This window comes from Vipera berus (assembly GCF_964194415.1).
Source record: "Vipera berus genome assembly, chromosome: 12".
NCBI lineage: Eukaryota > Metazoa > Chordata > Lepidosauria > Squamata > Viperidae > Vipera > Vipera berus.
In genome coordinates, this window is record NC_138215.1 from 5,106,563 (window position 1) to 5,119,436 (window position 12,874).

Consider the following 12,874-nt stretch of genomic DNA (forward strand, 5'->3'; position numbering starts at 1 on the left):
CAGCTCAAACGCCACTCCCTTGTAGCACTGATGAGGTTGATGGGGTCACTGGAGATTTTGAAGAAGAGGTAGCTAGACAGTCACTTGTCTGAGATGGTATAAATTCTCCTGCTTGAGCAGGGGGGTGGACTAGAAGACTTCCAAGGTCCCTTCCAGCTTCTACTCTATTCGATTCGATTCTATTCTATCCTATCCTATTTCATTCCATATTTTCTATTCTATTCTATTTCTATTTCATTCCATATTTTCTATTCTATTCTATTCTGTTCTGTTCCATTCTGTTCTATTGCATTCCATTCCATTCTTGTTCATTTATTCTATTCTATTCCATTCCATATATTCTATTCTATTCTATTCTATTCTATTCTATTCTATTCTATTCTATTCTATTCTATTCTATTCTATTCTATTCTATTCTATTCTATTCTATTCTATTCAATTCTTCTATGCTATTCCATATTTTCTATCCTATCCTATCCTATCCTATCCTATCCTTTCGTATCCTATCCTATTTCATTCCATATTTTCTATTCTATTCTATTTCTATTTCATTCCACATTTTCTATTCTATTCTATTCTATTCTATTCTATTCTATTCTATTCTATTCTATTCTATTCTATTCTATTCTATTCTATTCTATTCTATTCTATTCTATTCTACTCTGTGTTACCTTTTTGGGGTCATGAAACGTCTGCAAGAAAACCACCCAGCTCAGAGAACACCGAGGACCCCTCATTCCAACCCCGAGCTAAAAATATTCTCCTTTGTTGGTGATGAATTACTTCTGGGGGGGGATGCGCCCCCCCCATCATAACTGAGGGGCGCCCACCTCCCTTCCTCCCCTCCTCCGGCGGGCTCGTTTCCAGGGCAACCGTGGCTCCGCCCCCTCCGCGCGCGCGTCTCCTCCCCTCGGCCAAGATGGCGGCGGGCGCGCGGCTCCCCGGCGGGGCGCGAGGCTCGCTGGCCGCTGCTGGCGGGGCCGCGTCTGACGGGAGGCCGCCGCTGCCGGCGCCGTGACGGGCCTCCTCCTGCGCCTCAGGTGAGCGGGGCGCGCAGGGAAGGGAGGGCAGCCGACTCCCTGCCGGCCGGAGGGAGTAGCGACGGGGGTCCCCGGGGGAGGGGGCGCTGAAGCCCCCCCCCCGAGGTCTCTTGACAGCGAGGGGGCGGCGACCCTCCCCATTTTCTGGACGGGAGGGGGGGCATGGCGGGCGCCAGAGCCGGGGGTCCGCCTGGGATGCAGAGCCTTCCTCGCTTTAGGGATGCTGTTGGCTGCTGCTCCTGGACCCAGCAATAATTGGCAATTATTGAAGACCTGGCTCTTCGAGCTCTCTGGCCCAGGCTGAGAATTTTTTTTTTTAAATCTTAATTTTAACTGGGTTTTAATTTTCTCAGGGTTCTATTTAATCTTTTTAAATTTGTTTTAACGTTTGTATTGACTTCCTTTTAAATGCCCTGTAAACCGCCCTGAGTCCTTCGGGAAAGGGCGGTATATAAATCTATCTATCTATCTATCTATCTATCTATCTATCTATCTATCTATCTATCTATCTATCTATCTATCTATCTATCTATCTATCTATCTATCATCTAATCTATCTATCTATCTATCTATCTATCTATCTATCTATCTATCTATCTATCTATCTATCTATCTATCTATCATCTATCTATCATCTATCTATCTATCTATTATCTATCTATCTATCTATCTATCTATCTATCTATCTATCTATCTATCTATCTATCTATCTATCTATCTATCTATCTAAATAAATAAAATGATTGTTCTTCTTAATTATGGCTATCGAGGTCACCGAGACTGGGATAGCGATTGTTAGGATGGTCCTTCGGGAGGGGGGGGCGGGAGAGCAGTTTTCTCAGCCTCCCCCTGCTTCCCTGCCATGCTGGAGCCTTTGCCCGGGGTTGGCACTGCCTCTTCTCTGGGGGCAAACAAGGACCTGGAGGGTGCCCGATCCAGAGCCTTGGGCACCCTTGGGGTAGCCCAGCCGGAGAAACCGGGGCTAGGAGTGGATGATGGGGGCTGGCTTCATTCATTCGGGTCCATCCCCCCCCCAGGAGGGCAGCGAGGAAGAAGTCCTGGGAGAGAGTGGGGGGGGCAGTGAGAAAAAGGGGGGGCGGGTTTTCCCTTTTTGGACTTGCCCACAAGAGGAAAGCTATGTGGACCCCCCCCTCTCTCCTAATGTGCTGTTGAGACATAGAATCAAAGAGCTGGACGAGACCTTGGAGGTCATTTAGTCCAACCTCCTGCCCAAGGCAAGGAGAAAAAAAAATATTCCATCCCGGACAGATTGACTATCCGGTTTCTTTTTGAAAACCCTACAAATACAAGGATACCCTCCATGGTGGTGGGAGATGTTACGATCAAGGGTATCCTACGTGGTGGTGGAAGATGTTATGATCTTCTGACTCCGTCCACTCTCCCATCACAGAGTGGCTCCAGGTTGCCTCTTCCAGCTTTCTCCGTCTCAGTATACCTATCTTAAATTCTCCTTTTGTCAGTCATTTTAAGTCAGACACGGGGCAGTTGTTACAAGGGATGCCTGTCTGTCGGCAGAGTTCCCCCCCCCCCAAGAAACTCAACCTGTATTTTAGACCCTTCCTCCCTTCCCCTCTCTCCCCACATCCAACAATTAGTCAGGAAAGCTGGTTTGCCTCTTTTATTTTACTGTCCTCCAATCTAAGAGCCCTCTTGCCCTTTCAAAGAGAAATGATTTGGAAGAAAATGCCAGCTTTGCTTTTTTTTACTAAATGCAATATGCGTTCCTATTTCATGTAAACATAACAGCCCCAGTATATATCCGGTTCCATTTATGTAGAATTATAATTATAGGTTGGCTGCATCTATCCCATTCCTTGTACGTAGAATGATAATGAAATGTTTACTGTGTATATCCCATTTCATTTATATTGAAGGGCGTGAGTCTTCTGTTCGTACAGTAAAGAAGCGGAAGATTCACATGCTTCAGTAAAGGAAAATAAAAACAGCTTTAGAATATTGACATTTTGCTGTATACAAGAAGAATCCTTAACTTTCTTGGGATTTATAGCATAAATGCTTAAATTACTCTGCCTTCAGACCTGAAAATTAGGTAAGCAGTTCTTGTTTTTATTTATTTATTTATTTATTTATTTTTGCATTGAACTAGAAATAAATACGCTTGATTTTTATTACCCAAGACTGAAGCAGAGGTAGAAAAAGATTTTCTTTGATAGTATTTTTAGTACGGGATTATTACTGGTAGTAGCAGTGGTGTTTCCAGACTGCCTTTTAGGATGATTATTTTTTAAAAAGTTTATTTCTTTGTCTTTGAGGTAACTTACGTAGGACTAGTAATCCGATACCTGGAAGTTTGCTATTGGAAAATAGAGTTGGGGGCTTAACTGATGGAGTTGCTATAATTGTGTGAACAGTGCAATGACACGCTTAGGCAATTGGAAATGGCTATATTTATAGCGTTAGGTAATTCTGTTGGTCTTTTATAAACACATTCACAGGAGAAACGGAATCCTAATTCTGTAAGATCAACCAGATAGTGCGTGAACTTTCAGATTCAAAAGGATTTTGTTTTTTGGAGATCATTTCTAAATTTGAGAATATGTAGGGGGAGAAGCTATTTGGCTACTAATTGAATTTGTGTTGGAAGGAAGGATACTATTTGGTAAAGATGGAGTGTTGAGAGGGAGTTACGCAAGGCAAAGCTCGGGCGTAGAAAAATGCTTTTATTGGGGAAATACTGGAAAATTTGGAGGAAGCAGATTAATAACACTATTATTTGCAAACACTTTTCAGAATTTCAGCATCAAGGGTCTATGCTGATCTATGACCATAATAAAGATTGGAACATCAGGTGTCAGTATTAGAAGGCATGATAGGAATGGCCAATGTAATGAAGGGGAGGGTATTGTCCAGAGCTTTGGAACAACTTGGAGCTTCCAGGGGGACCCCAGTTGTCACCTTTTTCACCAGTCTCCCACGAAACACAAAAATGATTGTTCGGTCTAACTCCCTCGTTTTCTCTGTGAATGAGGATGGTTTATATGCTGCAATTTAATGTGTGTTAAACTTCTACCTAAAATTAGATGCCTCAGATTTGTTTGGAAGAGTCGTTCCACCCCCACCCCTTCATTTTCTGGTTTCCAATGGATACAGTAACTTCCCTTTAGATTTTTTTTTTTAGTGTTTGACATTTAAAGGAAATATACTAGATAAACATCTTCAAAATTCATGTTAGAAATGGTTAGGTGCTTTGGTGTTTGTTATTCATCCAAGATCAGGAACTGTATTAATTAATATCTTTCTGCATTATAACAGTCATGGATTTCTGGGTCATAAGAACAAATTTTTATTTGGATTTAGCTTTGTTTGGGAAGCTTTCATTGTTGTTGTTTTTAAAGATGTCTATGTATCATCAGAGTCTCAAACAAAATTCAGTAAGAGTGGAGGTAGTGATTACACCTACAGATCATTTGTTGACATTGATTTTGACATGCACTCTTGTAGCCTTGCAGCACCACAAACGTGGCAAAAAGTTTCACTGCATAGAGTGAGGAAAGAAATTTTTGACGTTTTTGCTCAGTAGGCCTGAAATTCAGTTGAACTGTATAAAACTGATATCTAGGGTGGATTGGATAAGCATCATTCACAGTGGCTCAACTCAGTTTGCTAGCGGAGATGAAAAATCAAACGCTACCCACCCTTTTAATGAATCCCTAATTCATCATAATGTTCCTCTTGCATCCAGTTGAGATGACTGAAAAGATAGGAAAATGTACATGCATAAATTGGCCCATTTTCCACTTTGCTGCCTTTAATAGGACCCAGAATGTGCCCACTGAGGCCATTATCTGTGCCAGCTCTTGATGCTCTCCCTTGTCTACATAATATTGGTTACTTCAAAACAGAATGATTAGTATTTTTCCTCTAACAGAGCAGCATTGTAAACTGTAGAGGCTATGAGATTTTTATGGTTATCCCTTCTTTAATAACTAGAAAAATCAGCAGGCCAGATACTAATAACACTTAACAGCTTGTTAATTATGGCAGTGCCTTTTGGAACCCTGCTAATCTCATGTTCTATTTTTAAAAAAATGCACAAATGTGTCTTGGACACAACCCCAATCAAGATTTATGTTTCATGTGTATTCTGGAAATGTTGAGTGGGTGGGTGGTATGTATTTCGCTCTGGAATTTAATGTTTGAAGAGAGCCAATTAGTCAAATGATGCGTTGGATAGGTTTTTTTTTAAAAAAGCATTACATTTCACATTTAGTCCTACCTTTCTGCTATCCATTTTTTTTATTTTTCATTTTTTCTCAGTTATTAAAATGCAGGGATATAATCCTGGGAGCGATTGATTTCAGTAATGGAACTGGGCTCTTGCATGTTACGGCTGTCCAGTCTCTTCTTAAAAACCTCCAGTAATGGAGCACCCACGATTTCTGGAGGCAAGCTGTTCCACTGGTTGATTGTTGTCAGTCCCAGGAAGTTTCTCCTTAATTCTAGGTTGCTTCTCTCTTTGTTCAATTTCTATCCATCTCTTCTTGTCTTGCCTTCTGATCCTTTGGAAAATAAGTTGACCCCCCCTCTTCTTTGTGACAGCCCCTCAAATACTGGAACACTGCTATCATGTCCCCCCTTGTTCTTATTTTCAGTAAACTAGACATACCCAATTGCTGCAACCGTTCTTCATACATTTTAGCCTTCAGCCCTCCAGTCATCTTTGTTGCTCTTCTCTGGAATCTTTCCAGAGTGTCTACATCAGGGATCTTCAAACTTGGCCCTTTTATGACTTGTGGACTTCAACTCCCAGAATTCCTCAGCCAGGCACTCTGGCTGAGGAATTCTGGGAGTTGAAGTCCACAAGTCATAAAAGGGCCAAGTTTGAAGACCCCTGGTCTACATCTTTTTATATTGTGGTAGCCAAAACTGGATGCAGTATTCCAAGTGTGGTCTTACTAAGGCATTATAAAGTGGTAGTATCTAATTACCTATGTTGACTCTAAGTTGTAACAGTATCTCTTCGAAATAAAGACTTAGGACTTTGTGGCTCATTTTCTTCAATCATCTATGGGAAATGTTTTAATTTTTGCTGCGGAATAGATGCCAGCAAGTGGCGCCTTTGATTCCAGTTCATCTTCTTCAGGGGAGCAACTAAGCTACTCAGTTGTAAGGTCAGATACAAAAGCAAGGCTACAAAAAAAGAGTACAATTGTGATAACAGGGTTTGGGATGGAAGTGATATAAAGCTATGACTTGACACTGGTAGTGTTCTGGCAAAGTTAACTGAATAATGAAAGCTTTCCTTGGGGCTTCTGCGCTGAAATGTAGAACCAGATTTATTTATAGGAAAAAGAAGAGTACAGCCTTTCCAGCAGGCAAAATGAAAATATATCAAGGGCAGCAAAGATTTTCTTTCTTGTAATCTACTTTCCACGTCGATAAAATTTATTCTTGTACTTCGTAACATTTAAATCTTCTGAAGATATAGATTTATTGGCCAATCGGTTCATATGGCTGAACCGGTTGACAAACATGTTGGTGTGGTTTACTGAATGAGATGGTTGTTAGGTTGTGGCACAAAGGAAGATGATATTGTAGCCCAGACTTGTTGCCAATGAGTTATGGCTTGCTTTGAAAAAAGACAAGTGTTGATATGTGTAGTTATTGTATTCCGCTTGTCAACTGGAAGGGAAAGAAATTAGAATTTAAATTTGGAATGTCCCTCATCCCACAGAGGTTAGGATATGCTGCTTTGAATTCATGTTGACCAAATAAAAAGAAGAAAAAAATGGGATAAGCCAGTTGAAAGAACTGCTCTTCTGTCTTAGATAATCCTATTATTTTGTGTCTGATAATCAGACAGGATTGGACAGAAGGAAAAAACAGTGTTGGGGTTTAAGGCCAGTTGATACAATAACCAACAATGTATTTTGAAGTGTTTAATTACATTGCTAACATGCTATTATTCATTCATCTATGTAATTCCTTATGTGTGAATATTAAGTGGCTGTCTACTTCCTGAACCAGGCAGCTATGTAGGTTGCTACTCTACGTGTAAATGAAATAGAAATAGAATCGTAGGGACCTTGGTTTAACCCCTTGCCAAGGCAGGAATCCTCATTCCATCCTGGGTAAATGATTGTTCAATCTTTCCTTGAAGACCTCTAGTGATGGAGCACCCACAACTTCTGAGGGCAAGCTGTTACATTGAGTAATAGTTCTCACTATCAGGAAATTTCTCCTTAGTTCAAGATTGCTTCTCTTCTTGATTATTTTCTAACCATTGCCTCTTGTCTCGCCTTCTGGTGCTTTGGAAAATAGGTTGACCCCCTCTTCACTGTGACAGCTCCTCAAATATCGGAAGACGGCTATGAGGTCTTCCCTAAGCCTTCTCTTTGTTTGGCTAAGCCTACCTATCTCCCCAGCAATAAAAGTGGGGGACTCCTTAATTTTCCGAGGTTCTTCAAAAAGGCATAGGACAGAAAGCTAACGAACTAATCGGCTTTGGCAAGAAATTCTGGTTAGTTGAAATCCATTGTGCCTTAGGATAACAAATGGAACATGGATTTTTCCCATTATGTTCAGTGTTGGAAATATGCTTTTCAGAAGAAGAAAGCCAAAAGGAATTGCACAACCAAGTAAATTGTCATCGAAAGGTATCTTTTATGTAATCACTGTTTTACATATACCGCTTTAATTTCTCAGAAGTGAAATGTGCAGTTATTAGGCAATTGTTGTCTGACATAGCAGGAGGCTATGATGTAACCATTACTGGGTTTTATTTTTCCCCCCCAAACTTTGAATCTTCTGCTCGAGAACGGGCTTTTGCAGGATGCTTCCAATCTTCTGCTGAGAGGTAGGAAAACATTTCTTTGTCTGTCTAAAAGTGTGAAATGGCTAGGATTAGAGACAATGATAATTTTGAAAAACAAGAATGCTATGCTTTCTTCTTTTTAATAATTACAACAATTAGCCTAGGTTAAAGGGATATTGTTACATTGCTTCAAGGGGAGAGTTGTTAAATAAGGTTTATAGGATCTGCAGTTTGCTGAAATCCTTGTTTTTTGAGAATTAACCCTTTCGATGGAGGATTTACTTGTTGTGTACAGAGGGGATGGAAGAAGCTTCTCTGTTGAACTCGGATGAGTCATCTCTCTTTTCTTTTCTGCCAGAGAGCTGGCTTTAAATAAATGCTCAACCTCCATTGCAACAGGAGCCACGTTTTCAAGGGAGTCATTGCATCTGGGAGAAAGAATCTGAAATCTCGTTCCTCTGTTTCAATTAAAAAAACTCTCCGAATCCTCTTTTAAATCAATTAGATTAGCCTGTATGATGAAATAGCATCAGCTTTCAGGGATTAAGGAAGGGGAAACCAGTTCTTCCCTGTTGGGGATGCAGGTCATCCTTAGATATAAACTGCTTTGTCTTTTTTTGAGAACGGTCTGCGTTTGTGTCGTTTGGATCACCCTATAAATATTTTATGTCTTTCTCTTATTTTATCAGCACAATTGAGCTGGCAATTCTGAGTATTTTTACCAGAATTATGGGGAGTGTGTGTTTGTGGGGGGGGGGGGAAGTGCCATATCAGTGGGGGTGAAACAACATATCCACTTTTCAGTAGTCATGGAGAGAGATGATGTAGGCGTGATGGGATGTCATCGTCATCATTGGAAGTTCCGTTGAATATCTCCCTTCCCACACACAGAGGAATTATCTTTATGATAATTTTTTTAATGAAGCTGTGACTGCAAAGATGCAGCTGAAAGAACCAACAATAGCCGGCCTTTTTTGTGCTTATCTCTCTTCTGAATCAGAATAATAAGATTATAACAAAGTTGGAAGGGACCTTGGAGGTCTTCTAGTCCAAGCCCTAGCTCAAGCAGAGGACCTTATACCTTTTGAGATAAATGGTGTCCAGTCTAAAAACCTCCAGGGATGGAGGCAACCTGTTCTACTGATTAATTGTTCTCACTGTCAGGAAATTTCTCCTTAGTTGTAGGTTGGATCTCTCCTTGATTAGTTTCCATCCGTTGCTTCTTATCCTGCTCAAAGCAATGAATGTTATTTATTGATAAACTTGGCTTTAACGGTAGATGTTTTCCTCTTTATCTGTGACGGCTTTCTCAGTCTAGTCTTAGAAGTGGAATATGTTCTTCCAGCCAGCTTGACTCCCGGAATGATTGGCTGTTTAAAGAATGTAACTTCACTGCTCCGATAGAGCAGAACAGCGGCTCTTCTTGGTGTTTAGTGATGAATAGGAAGTCCAAAACGGGAAGGAAGTCTCCTACAAGAGGACAGAGAGGTTCTTCAGCATTGCCCAACCGAGTGACGGAAATGTTTCCCCTTGGACCCGTTTAATCATTAGGCAACCTGGGGCCTCCCTTAGTTCTTGTCCTTTCTTTACACCCTTTGAGAACCAGGGGGAAGTGAAAGTGGTGAGTGACAGCTACGCATGTCACCCTGACTTCCCTAGAAGGTTGGCAGGCCATAATTTAAAAATAGGGGTTGATTGTATCGAGCCTTAGTTCTTGGAACCTGTGAAGCAATATCAGCTGGTTCATTTGTACTGATTTATTGCTGGTTTGGAGGCCCGGTTGGAAGAGTTGCAGTTCCGATACATCTGAAGAACAGTGGACTGATTTTTGGATCCAGGTGACGGGCAGAGACAATAGAAGCCCAGGAAACTTAAATGCTGAGGAGCCAATCAGAAGCTGGGAGTTTTCTGCTTTCCAGTAAGCTTTGAGAAAAGGAGAGGAGCTGCCTTTTGCTTTCACCTTTCTTCTTCCTTACCCCTGGAGATCCCTCCCCTCCCCTTAGGGATAACTGAGCCTCAGGTAAGAGTAGAAGCCTCCATCCCTAGCGATAAGGGATTGGCTTCAAAGTCAGAATTGCCAGCTCAATTGTGCTGTTATAAGGTAGACTAAAGAAAGCCAAATGCTGTTTTGAAATTTATTTTATTTTTATACACTGTGATATCAGCTGTGGGGCTTTCATAGCGAAGAAGCAGTGATTGAAAAGTCATTGCTCCATCCTTTTTTATTTTCTTTCTCCTTTAGAGCCGTTTTGCCTTCATTCTAATTCTTTTATCCTTAATGTGGGATTAAAGACTTGAATACTTAGTGAATCAGCAATGTACAGTCCGGGGAAAAGCCTTTAGCCTGGTTTTCTCTCTTTGCTTAAGCTGCGGATAAAAAGGAAGAATTTTCTCTTTCTAAATAAAGTAGGCAGAGAGGGGAAGACAGTTGATAGCAGCAAGATGGAAGGATATGTACGCAATAGGTTTGTGGGTGTAGGTTTTAGAGGCTCTCATGGGAATCAGTGGCACCCATCTTACTCCAGTGTCTGTGTCTGTGTGTGTGTGTCTGTGTGTGTGTTTTTGTGCACGCATGCACACATGCTTATATGTATCCCCAATTATTTGATGGCAGCTGTGGGATAAAATGTCAACGGCAATGGGACGTTAAAGGCAAAGTGGAAGGAAGGAATGCATACAGTATAATAAGGAGGATTTCTAGGAAGAGATTGGACAGCCATTTGTCTGGAATGGTGTAAGGTTTTCTGCTCAAGTACGGGATTGGACTAGAAGACCTCTAAGGTCCCTTCCAACTCTGTTATTGTATAGGTTGAAGCTGAATTGGTAAATAAGGCTCTAACTACTGTATCAGCCTCATGAATAGACTTGATGAGAACATCAACTCCATAAAATAAATAAAAAGTGCAGAGAAGAGCAACTAAGATGATTACAGGCCTGGAGGCTAAAACATATAAAGAACGGTTGCAAGAACTGAGTATGGCCAGTTGAGATGAAAGAAGGACCAGGGTTGACCTGACGGCAGCATTCCAGTACGTGAGAGGCTTCCACGAGGAGGAGAGGGAGTCAGTTGTATTTTCCAAAACACCTGAAGGCAAGAACTAATCAAGGAGAGAAGCAACCTGGAACTAAGGAGACCTTTTTCTGGGACTGGAGGACAATTAACCGGCGGAACACTTTATTGTATATCTTGAAGTTGGGGTGCTCCATTGGTTTTTAAGAAAAGATTTGCCCAGAATGGAATAAGATCTTCTGTTTGACCAGGGTTTTGGACTAGAAGACCTCCAAGTTTCCTTCCAATCTGTTGTTCTGTTTTATTCTTTTTTTTTATTAAAATGTTTTACAATACATTTTATCTTTAACAAACAAAAAAAAAGAAAAAACCCCTCCCAACCCCCTCCCCTCCCACCCTCTTCCCCGTCCCCAACTCTCCCCAACCCCTCCCTCCCTTTCCCCTCCTCCCCCCACTTCCCAGAGCAGAGTACAGGGTATAAAAATACAAACAATCATAATCTAACTTACGCAAACAATCCTGAATTATTTAGACTATCGAGCTTTAACTCATACAGATAAACTCCAAACATATATATATATATATATATATATATATATATATATATATATATATATATATATATATATATATATATATATATATATATATATATATATATATATATATATATATATATATATATATATATATATATATATCTCGTATCAATGATTATTCAAATACAAAATAATACTTTTCAATCTAATACCCAATAAAAGCAATCGCAAATAAAACAATTTATATCAATTGTCTAAAGCTATTCTTCTTTCCAAGTAAGCTTTAAATTCATATTATCCTAATATATTATACAACTTAAAATACCATAGATTACTTTCCAAACTTAAATTTTTTTATATAATATTACCTACTCCTGTTTTATTCTTTTTATCGTTTACGTGACATTAGTGAGGTCCAATCCACTTTATTCCATGTGTATATGTGTATTCCCCATTGCATTCACGGTCATTTCCCACCCCCCCTTCAAAGTTCATTGGGCCGTCATTCTTTTTCAGTGCAAGTTGCCCCACAGGAGTTTTATTACAGAAAAAATAGTGTGAAGGGAAATCTCCAGGTAAGGTGCTTTGAGCTCCTGGAGAAAAAAATTAGAATATATATTTAGCATATCCCTTTTTTTCTTTTTAAATTATTAGTTAGATTTGTCATTCTTTACTTAATATTTCTGCGGTGCAAACAGTTATTTTCTTAATTCTCCTTTTACCCACTGTTACAAAATAATGCATGGGGGTCAGGGAGAGTAGGAAGAGGGCTAATCTGGACTGCATTATTTAAACTGTTAACAAGCATTTGCTTACCCAGCCCCTATTGTCTTTGAAAAATAATAATTGAAGTTCCATTTTGTCGGCACAAATTGCTTTTGAGGGTTGAGGCTATAATTTCACTTAAAGTTTCCAGAACAATAAGTTGCTTAAAATGATGTTGGTGTTGTGTTTTGTACGGTATATAACACAACATGGTGTTTTGTGTACCAATGTTTCTCAGCCGTGTCAAGTTTTAAGAGGTGTGGGCTTCAGCTCCCCTATGCTGGCTGGGGAATTCTGGGAGTTGAAGTTCACGCCTCTTAAAGTTGACCAGATTGAGAAAAACTGATGTACACGATGGTTAGCTGAAAAGTGAATATCCTGATAAGTAATTCTGTTATTATTGCCAAAAAAACCCACCACCCCTATATGTGCCTAGTATGTGAGTGTTTTGAGTTTACAATTAGGCGAGCCCTTTTTGCTTATAGTCTGTTGATATATTAACATATCTGGGCTTTATATAATGAATCCGAAACGGGTGTATAACCAAATATTGAAATCTAAGTGTATTTTCATTCCATTATGAGGGGAAGGAGACGTCTGTTTTACATAAAACTGAACATGGCTGAGTCATTCCCGCCCCAAAATGTACTAGTTCTTGAAAGTTGCTGGTTTTAAGGTATACTTCCATATGGTCAAGTTCACTGTGTGTGTGTGTGTGTGTGTG

General features: G+C 40.2%; 1 protein-coding gene across 3 annotated transcripts in view; it reads left to right on the top strand.

Annotated features, from left to right (window-relative positions):
• The first annotated feature begins 935 nt into the window (after positions 1–935).
• Positions 936–12,874, top strand: part of DENND4A (DENN domain containing 4A) — an 82,992-nt gene continuing 71,053 nt past the window's right edge. For all 3 annotated transcript variants that reach the window (XM_081337564.1, XM_081337563.1, XM_081337565.1), the window contains exon 1: positions 936–1,040. The gene's annotated coding sequence lies outside the window, so the exon portion shown is untranslated. The remainder of the gene's footprint in view (positions 1,041–12,874) is intronic.